Source organism: Pseudorasbora parva, chromosome 2 (assembly GCF_024679245.1).
Source record: "Pseudorasbora parva isolate DD20220531a chromosome 2, ASM2467924v1, whole genome shotgun sequence".
Taxonomy (NCBI): Eukaryota; Metazoa; Chordata; class Actinopteri; order Cypriniformes; family Gobionidae; genus Pseudorasbora; species Pseudorasbora parva.
In genome coordinates, this window is record NC_090173.1 from 21839015 (window position 1) to 21858965 (window position 19951).

At 37.3% G+C, this 19951-nt stretch overlaps 1 long non-coding RNA gene across 2 annotated transcripts in view; it reads left to right on the plus strand.

The window, feature by feature from the left end:
* The window catches only part of LOC137094600 (uncharacterized), a 305846-nt gene that overhangs the window by 73048 nt on the left and 212847 nt on the right, over window positions 1–19951 (plus strand). For both annotated transcript variants that reach the window (XR_010908687.1, XR_010908686.1), the window contains one exon: window positions 9963–10060. This is a non-coding gene — a long non-coding RNA (uncharacterized lncRNA). The remainder of the gene's footprint in view (window positions 1–9962; window positions 10061–19951) is intronic.

Consider the following 19951-nt stretch of genomic DNA (forward strand, 5'->3'; position numbering starts at 1 on the left):
ATTTCGCAGCAGAAAGCATCACACTGTCTCCGCCGGATTGCCTTCTTCCCATCGTGCATCCTGGTGCCATGTGTTGCCCGGGTAAGCGAAGCACACGCACCCGGCCATCCACGTGATGTAATAGAAAATGTGACCAGCCCACCTTCTTCCACTGCTCCGTTGTCCAGTTCTGATACTCACGTGTCCACTGTTGGTGCTGTTGGTGGTGGACAGGGGTCAATATGGGAGACCAGACTGGTCTGTGGCTTTGCAGCAAATTAATATCATTTATAGAGAGGGGAGCGGGGTATAATGACATTTAAATGTATTTTAAAATGTATTATTCTAAAAAAAATGTTTTAAATATATGGTTTCTATATTATTTTACATTTAATTCTACTTTTTAAATTCTATTTCAAATCTGTTGAATTTGTTGCAATAGGAATTGCAGATATGATTTTAGCTTCAAGTCATTAATTCTTCAATGAATGTGGAGGAAAAAGGAAAAACCTCTTGTTTTTCAAATGTTCCTCAAAAAGTGTTTTCGGTCTTTTGTAGCATTATTTAAACCTAAAATGTGCAAAATTTAATGTAACTCAGTAATTGTAGGATGCAGTTCTCAGAGAGGGCCTAGCAGAGACAATATTAATGGTGTTTGTTCCAGATGTGCCGAGCAGATAACGACTCGGAGGTAATTGACAAACAGATCGATGACCTTGAGATCTGTTTGCCTGCCACTGAAAAGAATGGTGATGCTCTTGAACAGCCTCGCATAGATCAGTGTGCTCAGTGCATTCTAGAAAACCACCACAGGATAGCAGTGTCGGCTCAGTTTTGATGTTCACACGCTCACCCCACCCCCACCGTTCATTCCCTCTTTCTCCTCCTCCTTATAAATACATTATTTATTTCCTGCTGGAAACACATCCTCTTTGTTTAAATATTCATGAGGCTGTGAAACTTCTTTCATGTAGTCACATTACCTGTGCTTCTATATGCCTTACACTAGGGGGCTAAGGAGACTGCCAAGTTGCATTCATGGTAAAAGTATTGTGTGTTTAAATGTGATACTTCAAGGTCAAATGTGTTGATTACCGTTATAGCAAACTGGTAGCAAGTATCTGTGCTTTAAAACGGCATTGTTGTGTGACACAATATGAATGGCCACTCTTCTTTAAATGCCTCTGGAGCCTTTTCCACTCATTGTTGAAAGTCAGATGGCTTTTGCATACCAATTCGCCACAGCTTTCGTCTTGAATCCTACAGATAGCTAGTGTTCAAAAGCCAGACATGCTAGGCTCAGTAATAATACGGCTTCTTGCGCGTCCATGCTGCTATCTGAGGTTTGTTCTCGAGTTTAATAGATGAGTGTGGTGTTCAGATGTTTAAAAACGCTTATCAGCTCAGCACTCAAAGGCCTCTCAGAAGACACAAGCAATGGGGAAGCCCTTTAGATAAGAGTGAGAGGGAGAGATTACTTCAGTTTTCTCCGGCTGAAGCACAAGAAAGTATGAGGAGGAGAGGATAGATAGTTTGAGGTCACAGCAACGCGGTGTCTTTATTTAGCATTAGCTACTGATTTCTGCACACAGTAGCCACTTCATTACAAAACTTTAGGCTAGCACTTTTAATAACTTTCTTAATGAATCATTAACATATGTAGTGTTGTCGATTCTATTAGCAGCATTAGTGGCCTATTTTCAATTACCACAGATAATTATGTATTACAACAATCTGATATGTTAGGTTATTATTAATATTGTTTTAAAACAGAGACTTGGAGACAGTGGGACAGACATAATCGCTTGACAGTGTGTCACACAAGCCTAGTATGATTAAAATCATAAAATGAAATTATCTGTGTAACATGTTATACATATGTGTATATATTTAGGTTTACGCAAATATTTGTTTTAGTTTAGTTAGTTTTTTTAATTTACTTTCATTTAATAATGTTTGAAATGTTGCATCTTAAACAAGTTTAAGTTTTTCCAGCTAATTTGTTTTTATTTAATTTTAGCTTTATTTAAAAACAGATTTTAATAGTTTTAGTTAATAATGAATGTGTGTGTGTGTGTGTGTGTGTGTGTGTGTGTGTGTGTGTGTGTGTGTGTGTGTGTGTGTGTGGGTGTGTGTGTGGGTGTGCGTGTGTGCGTGTGTGTGTATATATACACTCTCTCACACACACACACACACACCCACACACACCCACACACACACATACACACACACACAGATACACACACATTGTACATTATACACACACACACGCACACACACACACACACACACACACACACACACACACACACACACACACACACACACACACACACACACACACACACACACACACACACACACACACACACACACACACACACATATATATAGTGTTGGGGAAAAATGTATCCAAAAATAAAGTTTGTGTTTACATAATATATGTGTGTGCACTGTGTATAATTATGTACATATAAATATACATGCATGTGTATCTATAAAAAATATATTATTTGTATTAAAAAAATTATATTTATACATGGTAAATTATTTATACAGTATATACATGCAAAAATGTCTTACATTTGTATATGCTTGTGTGTGTATTTATATATACAGAATAATGATACACAGTACACACATATATTAATATTATTATTATATGTGTATGTGCTTATATATATAAAGCACATACACATACACACAATACACATACACACAATCATCTGATTTTCCTTCACAATGATATTAATGATGATATTAATAAAAGTTATAAAGGTTTTCCTAAAGTGCTTTGCAAAATCATTTTAAGAAACTCCCTTTCTCCTCTTGCTGCTTCTGGTTTGGCTACAGAAACTAGTTCACAGAAAAAGCGACTGGCAGGGAAATCAGACATGACTCAAACACAACTGTAGGTAAATGAGAGCAGTGTAAAAACATTGAGATTGTCCAGTCAGTTGTTGTGGGTCTGCCAGGTCACATAAACAGAAATCACAGTCGTGCTTGGCATTAATTGCCTATCATACACACGTATGCAGGCCAGAATACATTGCGTCATCATAAAAACTTCAGCGATGTTTTATAAGGCCCTGACTCAGGGGCTCGCCACCAGAGCAAATCAATATGTGTCAGCGTTATACAGAATACATCATTTGCATAATGTAAAACTTGTGAGACAGGAGTATTAAGACAGGAAAGGCTGTTGTGAAATTGGCCTGAGTGCAAACCACTGGATGAATGGCCACGCTAACATTCGTCATCCCCCCAACACGAGCCCGCACACACGTACAGCCCAGCATGATTTACCTCGGTGTCTGAGGCCACACCATAATGCCACATTGTTCTGCCATTAGCTCCTCAACAGCCTCTAAACTTAATTTCCCTGATTTGTGTCAAAGCGCCGACAAGCTTTACCATCGATTAAAGTGTCAAGGGAGGCTTAAACCCATGAGGAGGCTGGTTTGTGTGTGTGTGTGTGTGTGTGTGTGTATGTGTGCGCGCGTCACTGATTTAGTTTATAAGCGAGTTAAGATTTCATAAAAATGGTTATATGTGGTGACATTTTTTGTTCCAACGTAAGATATTTCAAACAGCATTTTGTTAATTATTTTAGAATTATTATGCATGCAGCTTTTATGAGCTCATATTAATTGAGTGAAATATATTTGTCACACCGCAGGAGAATTTAAAATGAGCAAGTGAAGGCAAAAGTGCCATTAAGATGGTACAATAAATGGTGACCAGTCAGTGATATTCACTTTCCCTTATATATTCAAGTATGTATTTTTACTTCAGGGCGCTATTTCTACTTCACCTGACCGATAAAAATGACTTCTGTTTATTCATATAGTCTTGAATATAGCACACAAAGACTACTTAGACACTTTTTACAGCATTTGCGCTCATGTGGGAGATATGAGTTTGAATCCAGCTTGTACCATTTCCGGTCTATATACCTGATTTAAAGCAAATGCTGTTGTACTATCTATTTAGAGGGGAAAGTGTGTGTTATGTACAAAATGCAACATTTATAGCAAGATTACAGTTGCGGTGCAGATGTAAGGCTTGAAACACCCTAATACGGAAACAGAATCTGAGTACGGAAGCAACAACAACAATGGGAAATGATAGCAATCATTGTTCTCTCGTCGTGATGCGTCTTAGATGGTCATACAGGAAGTGAGTCCTTGATGAGCCAATGGGAACAGGACATCCAGTTAACCTCCATCCAATAGGTAGGCTTCTGAAAAACACAGAACATATGCGGATAAGGGATAACACAACAACCATTGACCGAGCACCATTAGTTCATTTCAGAACATGAAAGACTTGAAGTGGTGTCCATGTATTGATGTGACTTTTAGAAGGAGACACATGCTAGTAGATACAGACCAGCATGACCTGTCAGACCTTTGACCTCCACACTTTCACCTGTGACCCCACCTGACTTCTTGCCCTCCATCCCTTCACTTTGACTGGAGCAGAGAGAGTGTGTGTGTGTGTGTGTGTTGGCTGGAGAAATGGCTTCTACAGTATTTAGCTGTTTATAATACTTTATAATATCAACCACAGCTGAACATTACATCCTTCACTGAGAAAAACCCCAATCAATTCTCATGCAAACTTAGTTTTTTTGCATTATTGATTTGCATGTAAACCTGTGAACTGGGTTATTACACTGCACTACAAAAGGCAGTGGGAAGGCAAGACTGAAAATGATAAAAATGGCTTTAAGGTTTTATGATTGTGACTTGATCTATTTAATATTGCTTACACTTTATTCATTTTCTTTTAGTTTAACTTGATGTACTATAATATCTATAATAAAGCTTTAAATATTATATAGAGATTAAAAAATAGGTACTTTAAATGCCAAAACACAACAAAATTACTATAATAACTACAAATAAGATTTACATTTTCCATTTCATTCTTAATATTAAGTTGAAATCATTATAATAATAAAAATCTATTACCAGGCCTAAAATTTTAGAATGATTTTACAGCAAAAAATATCATCATTTATAAATAAAATGTTGAGTTTAAAACCACACGTTGAGCGCATGAAATCAGTCATATCATTGCAACTCAGTTTCTACTTTCACCTTCTCTAACAGTGCAAACATGAGATGGTTAAGAGATTCACTGAATAAAACGGGAGTCACTGATAAACTTATTTACACAGCCACTTGACAGCACACACACACACACACACACACACACACACACACACACACACACACACAGAAAGCTGAGCTTTCTTTGATCGCTTTCTTTATAGAATTGAATCATCGTTAAATACAATTAATTTCAGCCTGCTAAGCAACACAAGTTGATGTTTAGTCACTGGTTTGATTTACTGAAACAAACAAAGAACATCTGACTGTACATGAATCATTACATTTCAGATCAGGCATTAGTAACATGAACACAGTTACTTACGTCTTGCGTTACTGTCGAGCCTAGATACTGCACAATATTTTGTAAACCTCAACGGCATGTTTATTGCTTGGTAGCTTGATCTGGTTTAACACTGGGCCTATGTTACATGCACAAATCAGTGGGCGGGGCTAAACAGGCAGCGATGTAGTAGGCATTGAGCTTCTTCTGCAGAGGCGGTGTTTCGTCACACGCTGTCATCACGAGTTGGTACATTCTGAGATTGAGGGTTTTCTAGGCGTGGTGTCTATAAAAGTTTTTCTTTTACCAACAAGGAAGTTTTCAGCTCCGACACGTACAGGATATCCTTATATCACAATGATCTTTTATATAGTAAAGGCTGAATGAAAAGTTTTTTTCAGTTCATCACCCCTTTAAAGGTGTCATCAACTGGCTTAAAAAAAAACATTTATACTGTTGTCTAAGGTCAACTATTGACGTTTGTGTGGTTTTTACATTCAAAAACACAACTAATAAGTAATAGGCTATTTTCTACACTGGTTATGAAGCTCTCTCCTGAACGCTGGGTTTGGAAGTAAACGCCCACGGCTAGGATTGGATAAGATTAGCATATTTAATGAGCTTCAGCTCCCCTATCAGTTCACATGAGGGAAGGATTGTTTTGAAAGCAGCTGGAATAATTATCTGACGGGGCTCAGTCTCAAAACGTATTTATCAAACAAAACAATGATTTATCTGTCATCCACCTGCGATTGATTGATTTTTTTCGCACCCGCGAGCCATACCCGAGTTTGCTTTAAAAGGTGGTCTGGGGTTTGGTTTATGTGAACTCCGGTACGGTTCGCTGCTGATGTGAACGCAATCGTACTAAAAATACGGAAGTTAACCGCTATTAATGATAAAAGATTTGATAAAAATGTGTGTTTTGTGTGTTTCACTCATTTACCTAATGAGTGTCACTGACAGACTGCAAGCAGAATCTGTAGATCTCATTTCTGCTCGTTTTTATGTGAACAAACCCCGGTGTCATGACTAATCCTGTCCCCCTGTGAAATCGTGTCTGTTTAGGACCCAACGTGGTAGCTGCCTGATCAAAAGCTGTTTAGGGTAAGCCTAAACGTGGTGTATAAACTAAGCTAATATGCTATGCTGTATGGTATGCTAGAACGTACGCCGTACGCTAACTAAAAAAGACATTAAGAACAAGATATGCTTGATTTCATAACTTATAGCTTCAGTTATATACTACTAGTATATGAAACATATGTTTTGCAAGACATTAAAGACTATTTTAACATAATTTAAACATAAATCAAAACGTGAATTTGTAAGAATTGTAATCAGGCTCTGAACAGATTACCCATGACAAGTTCTTTCAGCCAATAGAATCGTTCTGGGGTCCTAAGCGGACACAATTTCACAGGGGGACAGGATTTGGCATGACACCGGTTCGGACCCAAAAAATATAAAATGAACACAGGAGGACCAATCGAACTCTGGTTCACTCTAGGCAATTGGACCAAGTGTGAAAGCACCCTAAGATTCACCGGCCTGCCGACGTGCTTACATTTTGGTAGCCCATCTGGAAAACACATAGTCCCAGGACATTGGGCTTTGTGAATCAGAATAAACCAACACATAAGGGATTCTCCAGCCTGTGACAGCTTGCTATGGTATGTTCTGTTAGACACGTACACATAATCAGTACGATCTGTTACAATGAAATACTATCACATATAAAAACACGTTTCTCTCACATAAGTGTGCTGCACCATTCCTGTTGTATCCAATATCGAAGGCACAGCATTGTGTTTTAATCTCAATATGTGTGCAAATCCACTGTCGACCTGTGTCTTGTTTACAAGCGGTTATCTTGCTATCTTCGGCGTGTTTATTGCTCGTTTAGCTCCATGAGTGGGTGGGTGGGACTTCAGATGCAGTGTACACTTATATGTAGAGGTGGTGCTTCACCCTTCTTATACGTCATTGATTTGAGAGCCTCTTTTTCTGGGCCTGATGTCTATAAAAGCTTTTCTTTGACTAACAGTGAAACTTACAGGATATTCTTGTATTACCATTACCTTTTATATATATCAAAGGCTCAAGGGAACGTTGATTTCTCAAATCATCACCCCTTTAGGGTTTATACATGTAGTACAAAAAATTGTAAAATATATTCTATACAGTTTATTAATAATTCATATTTTTATTTTTCACAGTACAAATGAATATGAAAATGGTAATGTTTATAATTTAGGCAGTGAGGTTAAAGGAACCATCATATTTGGGGTTTAGTGGCATGGTATCATTTGAAAACTCTTCAGGCCTGTTTTGTCCACCCCTACCCCCTCCCCCCACCCCAAATGCTTTTCTGCGGGAGATTTTACTGCATATTACCTTTGTATGTCTGTTTTGATAGTTATTAGCAATTTTGTTGTACGTACAAACACTTGATTACAGAGTAAGTAATGGAGTTAGTGATTCATGAGTCTTTATTGAGTGCATAGCCAGAAAATGTGCTAGTGTTTGAAAAGGAGTTTTTGTGTCTGTACACAGATGCGCAGCAACAGAACTGGGCCATTTGATGATAAACTTTGTGTTACTGTGTAAATCTGTTGTCAGTCTACAGCTTCATTCAGCAGCTAAATTAATGTGTAAATATGCTGGCTCATATCTTGCCGCTGTTACATCACGGTGGGACTTTGGGGGTCTGTTTGTGTGCGTGTGGGTGAGATTTATTCGGCTTGTACTCTGGTGCTTCATTATTGCCGAGCATCCGAGAGCACAGGATCTCCAAACAATTTATGACAGACACATTTATTGGCCCCTGTAAAATAAAAGCGAGGAGAAAAAAAAGATTAATCATCTCTCTCTCCATCTATCATTCGAGCCCCGGAATGCCCCATTAAAAAGGGCCGCGGTTTTACAGCGTTTTAAACGGGCATATGTCTGGTCACCATTGGCATTCAGCTGTGAGGGCAGCTTTAGGACCCTGAGCTCAAGCTCTGCTATCTAAATGAAAGGTTGGCGGTGTCGGCAGCTTTGCCCATCTGGATTTATACCATTGCGCATTGTTTAATTGTGCCACTAAATAATGCCCATGTATTATTTAATAGGCTGTTATTGGGTTTTTAATTGGCAGGCCAGGAGGCACTTCAGTCTCAGAGAGTGCATTAAAAAACAGGGGAATCAGCCTGTTAACTGGTGAGGTGGGTTTGTGTCGAGGTGTCAGGTGCGTGCGCTCTTTGCAGGGGTTTCAATTTTCACCGTAATATGGCTATTTGTTTAGACTAGTTCCAGTAGTCGAAATGCTGCTGAAATATGGCTTGCATTGAAAACATTACGATCTCCCATAGTGTCCGATATGGAGTTTCATGAACATGCTTTTGTAACGGACGTAGGCATGTAAGAGCTGTGCGTTTAAACCTCACTGCCCTGGCCCCAAGAGCCGAGCTAATGACTGATGTTAAATGCACAATATGTGATTTTGGCCGCTAGAGGTTGCTTATTCAAAACAAAGGAGTGGCTTGATGACGTCTTGATTTTGCGGAATCATGGGAGCTGTTGTCTTCACCTCTACACCCGGTGGAGAAGAATCCTCGGTCAGAAATCATATTCATGGATGAGCTAATGTATTAAAGATTTATTAACGTTACTGTAGTATGAAGCAGGGTGAGACTAAAAGCCGTTAGAGTGGAAGGAGACCGCCGAGTGATTGCTAATGAGAAACGCGTGACACACGGCTTGAGCTATATAACAATGATTCGTTTTCTGTCGATGAATGTTTCACATTCATTGAATGAACATTTGCTCACCTGTCGAATAACACAGATAATATATTATAGTGTCTTCTGTGTTTCCATGGTTTCTACTAAATTAAACCAGGAATCGAGGGTAATGTGGGTATAATGATTTCATTGATATGTGACGTGCACACACATGGTCTGTGTCCTGGTTAAAATAGCTTATTTTTCCTGGATTTAAACATTCCTGGAAACATTTGGGATAGTGCAAGTCAACAAAATATATAAAATTTGTTCTAATGGTTTTTGGATATTTAAATCCAAAAATCTTACATATTGGGCCTTTACCGGCTGCAGTCTTTAGCGCCCTTAATTAACACGGAGACTGTTTCAAATCCTGCTTGGAGCGGGTTAAGTAGAACTGGTTACACTTTTAAAGACATGCTGTGAAATGCTGCTAGATTAAAAACATAATATATAAAGTCTTTTCTAAACATGGCAACACTACACAATTTAACCACTTCAGCTCTGCGCCCCACATTTGGGTCCAAATTTCCATGCGTCATAATTATTCGAAATATGCTGCAGAGCTGAAGTGGTTTTTAATAAACCCTTATTTCTTATGTTATCTATTTATAACTCTGAAAAGTAGGAAGTGAATAGTTTACATTTAACTAATTGGCAAATTGTACTTTAAAGTTAACATGAATTCAAAACTTTCTTTTTTTTATGGAATATTTCTGTATTTATTTTATATAATTTATCCATGCACATCATTATTTGTTTAAAATTCATGTGCCCTTAATCTTTAATCAAAATATCTTCCCCTTCCTCTTGCAGTGTCATCTCTTCTCTGGGTGTCCTCCCTTGTCGTCTCTCTTCTCTTTTCGTTGTGTCCTCCCTTCTGGTCTTCCGGTTTATATTTCCACAGCATGAAGGTAGGATCTTAAGGGTTTATGAATGAACCGCTTGTTTAATAATTTTCCCCGTCTACTGACATTTGTTATAACATCCACTTCAAACATTAAAATGCCCATGATAACTTTTGTTAATAAATAAATCCATTTCACCAGCTAATTATTCTTTGACAGCCATGCCATAGAAATATACAGAGCTACTGCAGAAATGGAAGTTTGAACACAAAATTCTAAAGATGGCGGCTTACTTGTTACTCTGGCGTATATTGTCTATAACGTCAGAATCATGAGACACACTTTCTTTGCATCAGTTTAGGCCAACATCTGCAGAGGGTGGTAACTGAACTCAGCTATCTTGTTTACAAATTATGTTCATAGCCTTAGGTTTGGTGGATTTCACCAAGTACATGTTTCTGGATTGACAGCTTTGTTGATCCTGAAACAACACTCCAATCAGATTTAAAGGACAAATTTAACATTTATGTCAGTTTTAGGTTTACAGCCACAGCGACACACTTCTACAGCGACGTGTTATTCATCTATAATTTCATTCTGATTTTAGGGATACCTTATGGTGTTAGGTGTAGAGATGGGTATATGGATAGGGATATGTTGGTTCAGGAACATGTCTGTCTTGGCAAAATCATGTTCACTGCAAACATTTAAGATTGTGTGTTTGTGTCCTAAATATGTGATATGGAGTGTTAAATGAAATATTACAATCATAACCATTCGATTGATACTATAATAATAGAGAAAATGGTTTTAAACCTTTCACCTTTTTTGCCACTAATCTTTTTGCTTAAGTTGGAGTGTTGTGTGATTTGTTCATAATAACAGAATTCCTTCATAAATTGAACAGCTGGTTGGAGGATTCAGATAAAAGCAATTGTGTTTATTTGATGAATCCTAGTCAATATCAAGTAATGAGTTTTGTGGACATGTTGAATGAAGTGTGGACACCAATTTTAGTGTTTTGTAGCTGAATCTTCAGCACCAAGGCAAAAGAAATCATAGTTATGGATGTGAATTTGTCCTTTTATTGCATCACATGCAATAGAGACAACAGTGTGCCACAAAATAATGGCATAAAACACCTTTCTTTTGAGTCGTCCTCATGGGCTACGCTTAAAAATAGTGCAATGCGCTGCAACCGAAGGAAACACATTCAAATAGAAAAACCTCAGCAAATTAAGAAAACATCTTTATCAGTTTGACAAATACTCGCAACGCCACCAAATACAGAAACATTCTGCAAATAGCACAGACCACAACAGAAATATTTCAAGTGTACCCCAACAAGTGACGAACCTGGCTGGACCACTGGTACAATGTCTACTCGTCAGTGGTGTTGTCAATGACTTGAAAGGTGAGTTGTTGTTTTTTTACATTCTGATCAAATGTGGGCATATAATGATATATTTGGTTGTGTTTTTGAGCTTCTTTTCTTCATTATTTTCTTAAAATTGTAGTGATTTTATTATTTTTCTTTTTATACTGTCTAAACACAGTTATATAAATATAACAATATACATATAATACAATTGTAATTTAAAACTTAATAACTTAATACATAAATGCGCTGCAAATACTCACAATGCCACCAAATACATAAACGCTACAAATACTTGCAACACAACCAAATACAAACCTGATTCTAAGTTGGGACACTATACAAACTGTGAATAAAAAAGAATGCAATAATTTAAAAATCTCATAATCTCATATTTTATTCACAATAAAAATAAAAAGAGCCTCTCAGAGTGGCAGTGTCTCTCAGAAGTCAAGATGGGCAGAGGATCACCAATTCCCCCAATTAATGCTGTGTTAAAAATAGTGGAGCAATATCAGAAAGGAATTTTCTCAGAGAAAAATAGCAAAGAATTTGAAGTTATCATCATCTACAGTGCATAATATCATCCAAAGATTCTGGAACAATCTCCGTGCGGAAGGGTCAAGAACGGAAAACTATACTGGGTGCTCGTGATCTTCGGGCCCTTAGGAAGCACTGCATCACATACAGGAATGCTACTGTAATGGAAATCACAACATGGGAAATTACAACACAATACTCCCAGAAAACATTGTCGGTGAACACAATCTACCATTTGCTGTTGCTGGCTAAAACTCTATAGGTCAAAAAAGAAGCCATATCTAAACATGATCCAGAAGCGCAGGTGTTTTCTCTGGGCCAAGGCTCATTTAAAATGTCTGACCACTGTTCTGTGGTCAGACAAATCCAAATTTGAAGTTGTTTTTGGAAAACTGGAACGCCATGTCATTTTGAGGACAAGGACAACCCAAGTTGTTATCAGCGCTCAGTTCAGAAGCCTGCATCTCTGATGGCATGGGGTTGCATGAGTGTGTGCGGCATGGACAGCTTACACATCTGGAAAGGCACCATCAATGCTGAAAGGTATATCCAAGTTCTAGAACAACATATGCTCCCATCCAGATGACATCTCTCAGGGAAGACCTTGCATTTTCCAACATGACAATGCCAGACCACATACTGCATCAATTACAACATCATGGCTGTATAGAAGAAGGATCCCGGTACTGATATGGCCAGACTGCAGTCCAGATCTTTCACCCATAGAAAACATTTGGTGCATCATAAAGAGGAAGATGCGACAAAGAAGACCTAAAACATTTGAGCAAACAGAAGCCTGTATTAGACATGAATGGGACATTCCAATTCCTAAACTCCAGCAACCAGTCCCCAGACGATTACAGATTGTTATAAAAAGAAGGGATGCCACACAGTGTTAAACATGGCCATGTCCCAACTTTTGCATTCTGTTTTTATTCACAATTTGTACAGTGTCCCAATCAGGTTTGAAAATAAACGAATACAAATACTTGCAACGCAAACCAAGTACAGTAACACGCTGCAAATATTCACAATGCTACCAAATACAGAAAACGTGCTGCAAATACTTAGTGCAACCAAATACCAAGCACACGCTGCCATTACTCACAACGCACCCAAATACAGAAACGCGCTAAATATTTGCAGCACGTTACTGTATTTGGGTGCGTTGTAAGTATTTGCAGTGTGTTACCTGTTGAGCTCATGCACATTTTAGTAATTAGATTATTTTCTCTATACACTGTCTATACAAAGTTTATTTATATATATATATATATATATATATATATATATATATATATATATATATATATATATATATATAATTGTAATTTAAAAAATAAAACGCGCACACACACACACATGCATGCAATAAAAGTGACTACGCACTGGACAAGAAAATAAACCTACATACACATGCACACTTAGACACACACAAGTCGAGGACAAAGATAATTATGATGTTCATATAAAAGAAAATATTGCCTGCTCCTGTACACATACATACAGCATATATACTGAGTTGTCAGTGAGGCTCACACATGCACATACAATCTCTGATTAATTAGACCACTCCTGCTGGCACACCGCTTGATTTGCACACCTACTCAACCCACACACACACATAGTGTGCTGTCAGCATCTGAGGCTCTGATTTACATAAACCCACTCAGGGGACTAACGGCATCGTCTCTAATTGAGCTTCAAGTCAATCAGAAGCTAGTCAGGGGATGTGAAGTGATTTAAAATCACGGTTAGCCACAACCACAGAGTCAGACGACTTTAAAATAGCATTGTTTATCAGTACAGGAGCAGATAATGATGTCTTAAAAATGCCAACATCCAATTGTCAAATGTGTTTAAAAAAAAGTATAAACCAAATTCAGAATGTCTGTTTTAAAAGAAATAGAGAAAAGAGAATACTTTTATTTGGTAATTTGAAAATGTTACCAATAAAATAAAAAATAAATTTGTATGTGGCACAAATTAAGTTCACTAGAAGTCATTTATCTATTCATTATCATTTTTTTAATTTATTTGTTTATATATTATTATTATTATTATTATTATTATTATTATTATATTTTACCCAATAAGATTTGTATTGGATGTTTTTAGGAAAAAGAAAGACAAGAGTATAGAGGTCAAATCAATATGAACAGATAATTTATTTTAGAATTTTTGGGGGGTTTATTGGCATATCTGAGCACAGTTTGAGACATTATTGAGATAGGGCTGGGCGATATGGCCCAAAAAAATTATCACAAAATAATTTACCATATCTGTCGATAAATATCACGATAAATGTAAAATCTTAGTTTCTTTAAAGTTTAAAGGCATATTTTTGCTCCTGAGTGAAATTGAGTGACATTTTCCCTTAATCTTATTAAATATAGGCTTTGCTTCAGGTTTCATTTTATATTTGTAAGTTTGATCAATACATTAAATTAAAATAAGACTATAAGGGCCGTTACCAATCAAATTAAATAATTTACACTGAAAAATTACAACTGCATTAAATAATGTTTTGAGATTTGTAGTTTTGAATAGACAAATAAGACATGTTGGAAAGTATGTTTAAACATTAAATTAAACCACCAGTAGGTGGCAGCAGGTGGCCGTCTTAATGAGTGAGTCATTGAGTCGTTCATTCAAACGCTGAATCACTCAGTAACACGCATGTTGCTGTGAGATGCGTTACATCCTGTTTTGGCCGGGAAAGTCCCGAATTTTACCCTTCTTTCCTGCAGTCCTCCTGTATTAGTATTTTCCTGTAAATCTCCCGTATTTTAACCTGCGTTTTTAAAAAAAATAATAATACCGGAGTAAAAAAACAAAAACATTTCCAATCTGAGCTCTGTAACTAGCCTCGCGATAACTGCCATCTGCCGTAGCCTACAGTACTGTAGGTGGCTGTTGTCGCGAGGTTAGTGTATGAGGTCAGATAACGAGTGACAAGCCCTATACTGAGATATCTACTGAACATTTAGAGAAGACTTGACATTACTTTTTCCATTTGCTCTCCATTAAATCTCAGTGCTACAATTGAGACATCATTTGTGATTTTCTTTCTTTGAATACTTGGATAAAACTAAGTGTTTTCAGTCATTTATAAAAGTTGTAACAAGACGAGCTCTTGTTGCACATGAGAAACAAACCTTAACGGTCTCTCAGAAAAGTTTATCTCCTACGCAAAGCTACTGCGACACACTAAATAGTGTGTGTGTGTGTGTGTGTGTGTGACAGACCGTCACTTCTTGTACTTTTAGCTGGGCTGTATAATTCCCCTGTGTGTCTGCACAGCCATTTGATACAATATTTAGACAGTAGGCAGCGTATGTCTTTTTGTAACACTAGACACTAAAAATCTGCCCTTTACAACTCTAGTTAAAATTAATGAGCTGGTTAAATGTCTTCAGGTATAAACTGTAAAAGTGTGTGTAAGTGTGTGTGGAGTGAGATAAAGTGGGTGAGAGGGGAGGTATGGAGACAATGGCGTCTCTGCGGCGTTACACGCTCCTCTTTCTGACGTTCCTCTCACTCCCTTTTTTTTTTCCACGGAAGCTCATCTATCCTCCCGCGGGGGTCACCCAGAGGTCGTTGGAATGGAAGGGTAACTGCAAGGTCACGAGACCGTTTCCCCACTGTCGCTCGTACCAGGGTACAAACAAACCCTTAGCACTCACGGCATATGGGCGCTCAAATGTCTGAATCGTTTTAAACCAAAAAAAAAAAAAAAATGCTTTCCATAAAAATAAATCACTGGAAATTGCTTTCGGGGCGGGCAATTACCATATTTCACTCATAATTGTACAACTCCCATGGTCAGATAATTGTGGGCACTCTCTTTCACTCGCAGACGACCTCTCAGTCGGCCCGTCTTCCTGCCGGTTTCGCTTCCCCCAAACCAAAACGCTGAGTCCCAACTCTCTCTACCTTCTCACACTCATCACTTAGACCAGGTAAACGCGTGGCGTTCAATACATACACAATATCTGCGTGTAACATGAACACCACTGGCGTCGTTAAGCGCTCCCGGCCACGATTAGGCCGTCTGGAGACTCGGTGCACCGCCTGTCCGTCAAATTGCCGCAGGGTCCCACTCTGAGGAGCGCAATTGATTTAAGAGAGCCCTCCAGGTCCAGTGTGCATTTTCATCAAAACAGCAAAATCGATGCTAAGCAGATTTAGATCTTCGTCACTGGCTATATTTCAACTAGCGCCCTCACTAATGCTGACGTGTCCGAGGCGGCCATTATTACCCGCCATTAGCATTACTGTCGCCGCTGTTACAAATTCAGCTGTTCCACCCAATTTAAATTCAGCTGAAGTGTGTGTGTGTGTGTGTGTGTGTGTGTGTGTGTGTGTGTGTGTGTGTGTGAGAGAGAGAGAGAGAAGTGGGGAGGCAGTCATGTTTGGACGGGGAAGACGGAGGTATGCGAGCTGCTCAGGAGGAACTGTGAGGGATGAATGCATTAGCATAGCGGAGGCTAATGCGGATGCTCAAGGACGTTTGCGTTACTAGCACCCTTCCTTAAAAGTGAACTCATTCTTTTGGGATGTAGTAAATTGTTGTTTTTGTAACCTGTAACATTTAGAGCCCTTTTTGTCGGGTAAAACAGAAGTAAAGATTTATACCATGCCCCTAAATGGACATGGTGGTAAAAAAAAATAAGATGGGAGGAAAAATTGTCCATGCATTTGCATTTTATGCACAAATATTTTATATTCTCAGAGAAACTTTGCGTTCCCTTGCAAACCTTTAAATTCTTTGCGAGCAAACGCAAAGTTTCTTTGAGAAACACTAATTTTATTGCAAGAGAACAAAGTTTCTAAGCGGATCTCGTTTCGGAAAAAAGCGGAAGTTTTGCACTGCAACACTAAGAAAAGAAAAAAACAATTCAGGTAGTGACTGATCAGATGTAAATTTTTTAGTTGGCTAAATTGAATTTCTTTGAATTGATGCTATTTAATTCACAGAAATTCAATTTGGCCAACTAAAAAATTTAGATGTGATCAGTCACTTTAAAATGTTCAATTGGAGACCTGAATTATTTTTACAGTGAACACGAAAGCATTTTTTCCCTCCCATCACCATGTCCCTTTAGGGGTTTGAAGGTTTACCAGTTTCCATAGCAACCAGTTTAAGTCAAAATTCCATTGTTGATTTGTGGGAAAAAAAGAAAACACTGGAGGCACAATGCATAAATAGGCTACTATATCGTTTGATGGCCGATATTAGTTTTTATTTTCAAATGGTGTAATTTGATATTGGATGTTTAATCGTGCATGTTCATTTCTCCTACATTCTTGATAGATTCAAATAACTTTCACATCTAATGCTTTTTTAAAGATCATTAAAAAAAAATCCTTAACACAATTCAATAACACTGTTAAATGTAATCTTTCAAATTTTAAATCCTCTAACATTTAATTTAAATTTTTTCAATTTTATTATATAATTTAAGGTAACGCTTTACAAAAAGGTCTCATTTGTTAACATTAATGTATTCACTAACCTGAACTAACAAGGACAAATACATTTGTTAAACTATGTACTAATCTTTGTTAATGTTAGTTAAATAATAAAATAATAAAATCCTGCTGTTCATGTCAGTTTACAGTGCGTTAACTAATGTTAACAAATGCATGTATTAGTAAATGTTAACATTAATTAATAAATGCTCTTGAAGTATTGTTGATCCTTATAGTTCACGTTTACCAAAGTAGTTAACTAATGAAACCTTATTGTAAAGTGTTAACTTTTATTATTATTTTTTTAATGTTAGTTAATACTATTGTTCATGTTAGTTCACAGCGCATTAACTAATGTTAACAATTGCAAATGTTGGTTTTAAAAGTGTAAAGAAAGATGAATAAATACTTTAGAACTATTATTAATTTTTAGTTTATGTTAAACACATTTTTAAATCGATTTCAAGACTTTCAGTTTTAATCTATTAAGATTTTACAGCAGTATGAACATACAATTTTGTCAGCACTTTTGTGGGTTAAACATATTTAGAATTTTAACCATTAATAATATTAAAATAATATTAGCCATATACCATAATATTAGCCATATACTATTGCCATTCAATAAAGAAAAATTAAACAATGATTCAGAAAGCTTTTTACACTACTTCAAGCACATGCAATATACATTTATTATGGTTTTACAGGCGTTGCAATAACTGTATCAACTTTGATATTTGGACAGAAACTGAGGTTACCACAGTTATTTTTGGAGGGTTTTCTACGAAGTCTATAGACTTAATATTGAGGCTTTAAAATGAATTTCAATTGATATTTATCTCTGGAAATTAGCCCTTTTGTAATGGTGCTTATGAGAGATTATATAAAGAAAAGTTATATTGTATTGACTGAAATATTACTTGCGATCTGTTATCTGTGCCTTATTTGCCAAGCTACATTTGCTAAAGGCTCATTTTTGTTTTTGTTGCAAAGTTAAATATTTTAGCAATTAGAATTTTAAAAAATATATTGTGCATGCTATCAAAAGCATAGTTTTAGGGGGTACTTATGGACACAAGTTGTAATTTTATAAAATGCAACAGAATTCAGCGCGGCGACTCTAAGGCAGGAAGTTTAAAAGAAAATATCTGTAAAATAATGAGGTATTATATTACATTTATTTACGTTTTATGGTCCTGGCAGTAACTTTCACTCCAGACTGACTTAGAGAAAGATTTGTGATATAGCAAGAAGTTACTGTAAAAAATTACTGTAAATGCGCAGCAACTTATTGGCAATTTTGGTTGCTAGTAAGACTGTAAATTTACAAGGGTCCTGCAAATAATTACAATTGTACTCTAAAAATACAGCACTACTGAATACATACTGTGAAATGAACTCCTCCTTTTTGAACAGGTGTTATTGTAAAATGACAGTAGAAATAATGTTTGTTAGGTGTGCTCTAGATATGTAAAGTCCTCTGCAATGATAAACAGTTATATTTCTATATTGAGTTGTTTTGACCAGCGAGCTTCCCTACCTTAGTATTTATAATTTGTCTTATCTGATAAAAAAAAAGCAGATGTAGGAGCAAAAAAACATAATTCTTCATGAGTGTGTGCACAGCGTAAACTGTAAAATATGGTGCATTTGTGTGCATGTACAGTATGTGTACGCAGGACGTGATTAACAGTTTTTAAGGAGAGCGTGTGGAAACCCCCCTCTTTAATACTAGCCTCTTCATACCCTCATTTTTACAGATCAGATCTTTCCCTCCCACTTAAGGTTTCCTTCTTTTTCCTCCTTGATCCCTGAGCCTCTTTCTTATCTCTTTATACCATTCCTTCTCTCCTGTTTTCACTCTCCCTTCACTTTTTTAATTTCAAAGCCAGCCCCAGGGTTAGTACGCTTATCTCTCTCTTTCGGCCTTTCTCTATCTGTCTTCCACAGCTATAGCTATGCCTTTAGATAGCTGGCCGCTCTCTCTGTCCACGCTCACAGGAAGTGCAAGGCAGGGCCGTGACCCCTGGATGAACTCCGGCGGTGAGGTGAAACAGAAGGCTGAGCGAGTGGGGGTGAGTCTGAGACCCGCCGCCAGGTTGCTCGTTAGGGACATGTGATCCGCCTGATGGGGCCTCGGTGGACTCCAGAGTTCCACCCCGCGCCCATCTCTCCTCATTAATGGAGGTGGCTGCTGGCGGATACACACAAAACACTATCAGAGGACACACTGTAGGGAGCATCGGACAAATATGGGGGATTCGGTTTGAGAAGAGGGCGGAGCTTCGTAAATGAGCGTTGATTTGTAGATAATAACAAGGGGAAGGATTTGTGCGAAGAATTCAAATGGAACTGAAAAATAAAAGAGTTTCAGTGCTGTAATGCTTGAACATCAGTTCTGGACATATAAATGTAATGCCAGTATTTTTGCAAACACGTGGAATTATATTCTCAAAACGTACGAGAACTGATGTTGATTTGAATCATTATATTCATTATAAATCAAAATACAATATATTCACTAATACTTGAATTTATTGATTAATTTAAGGATTTAATATTAT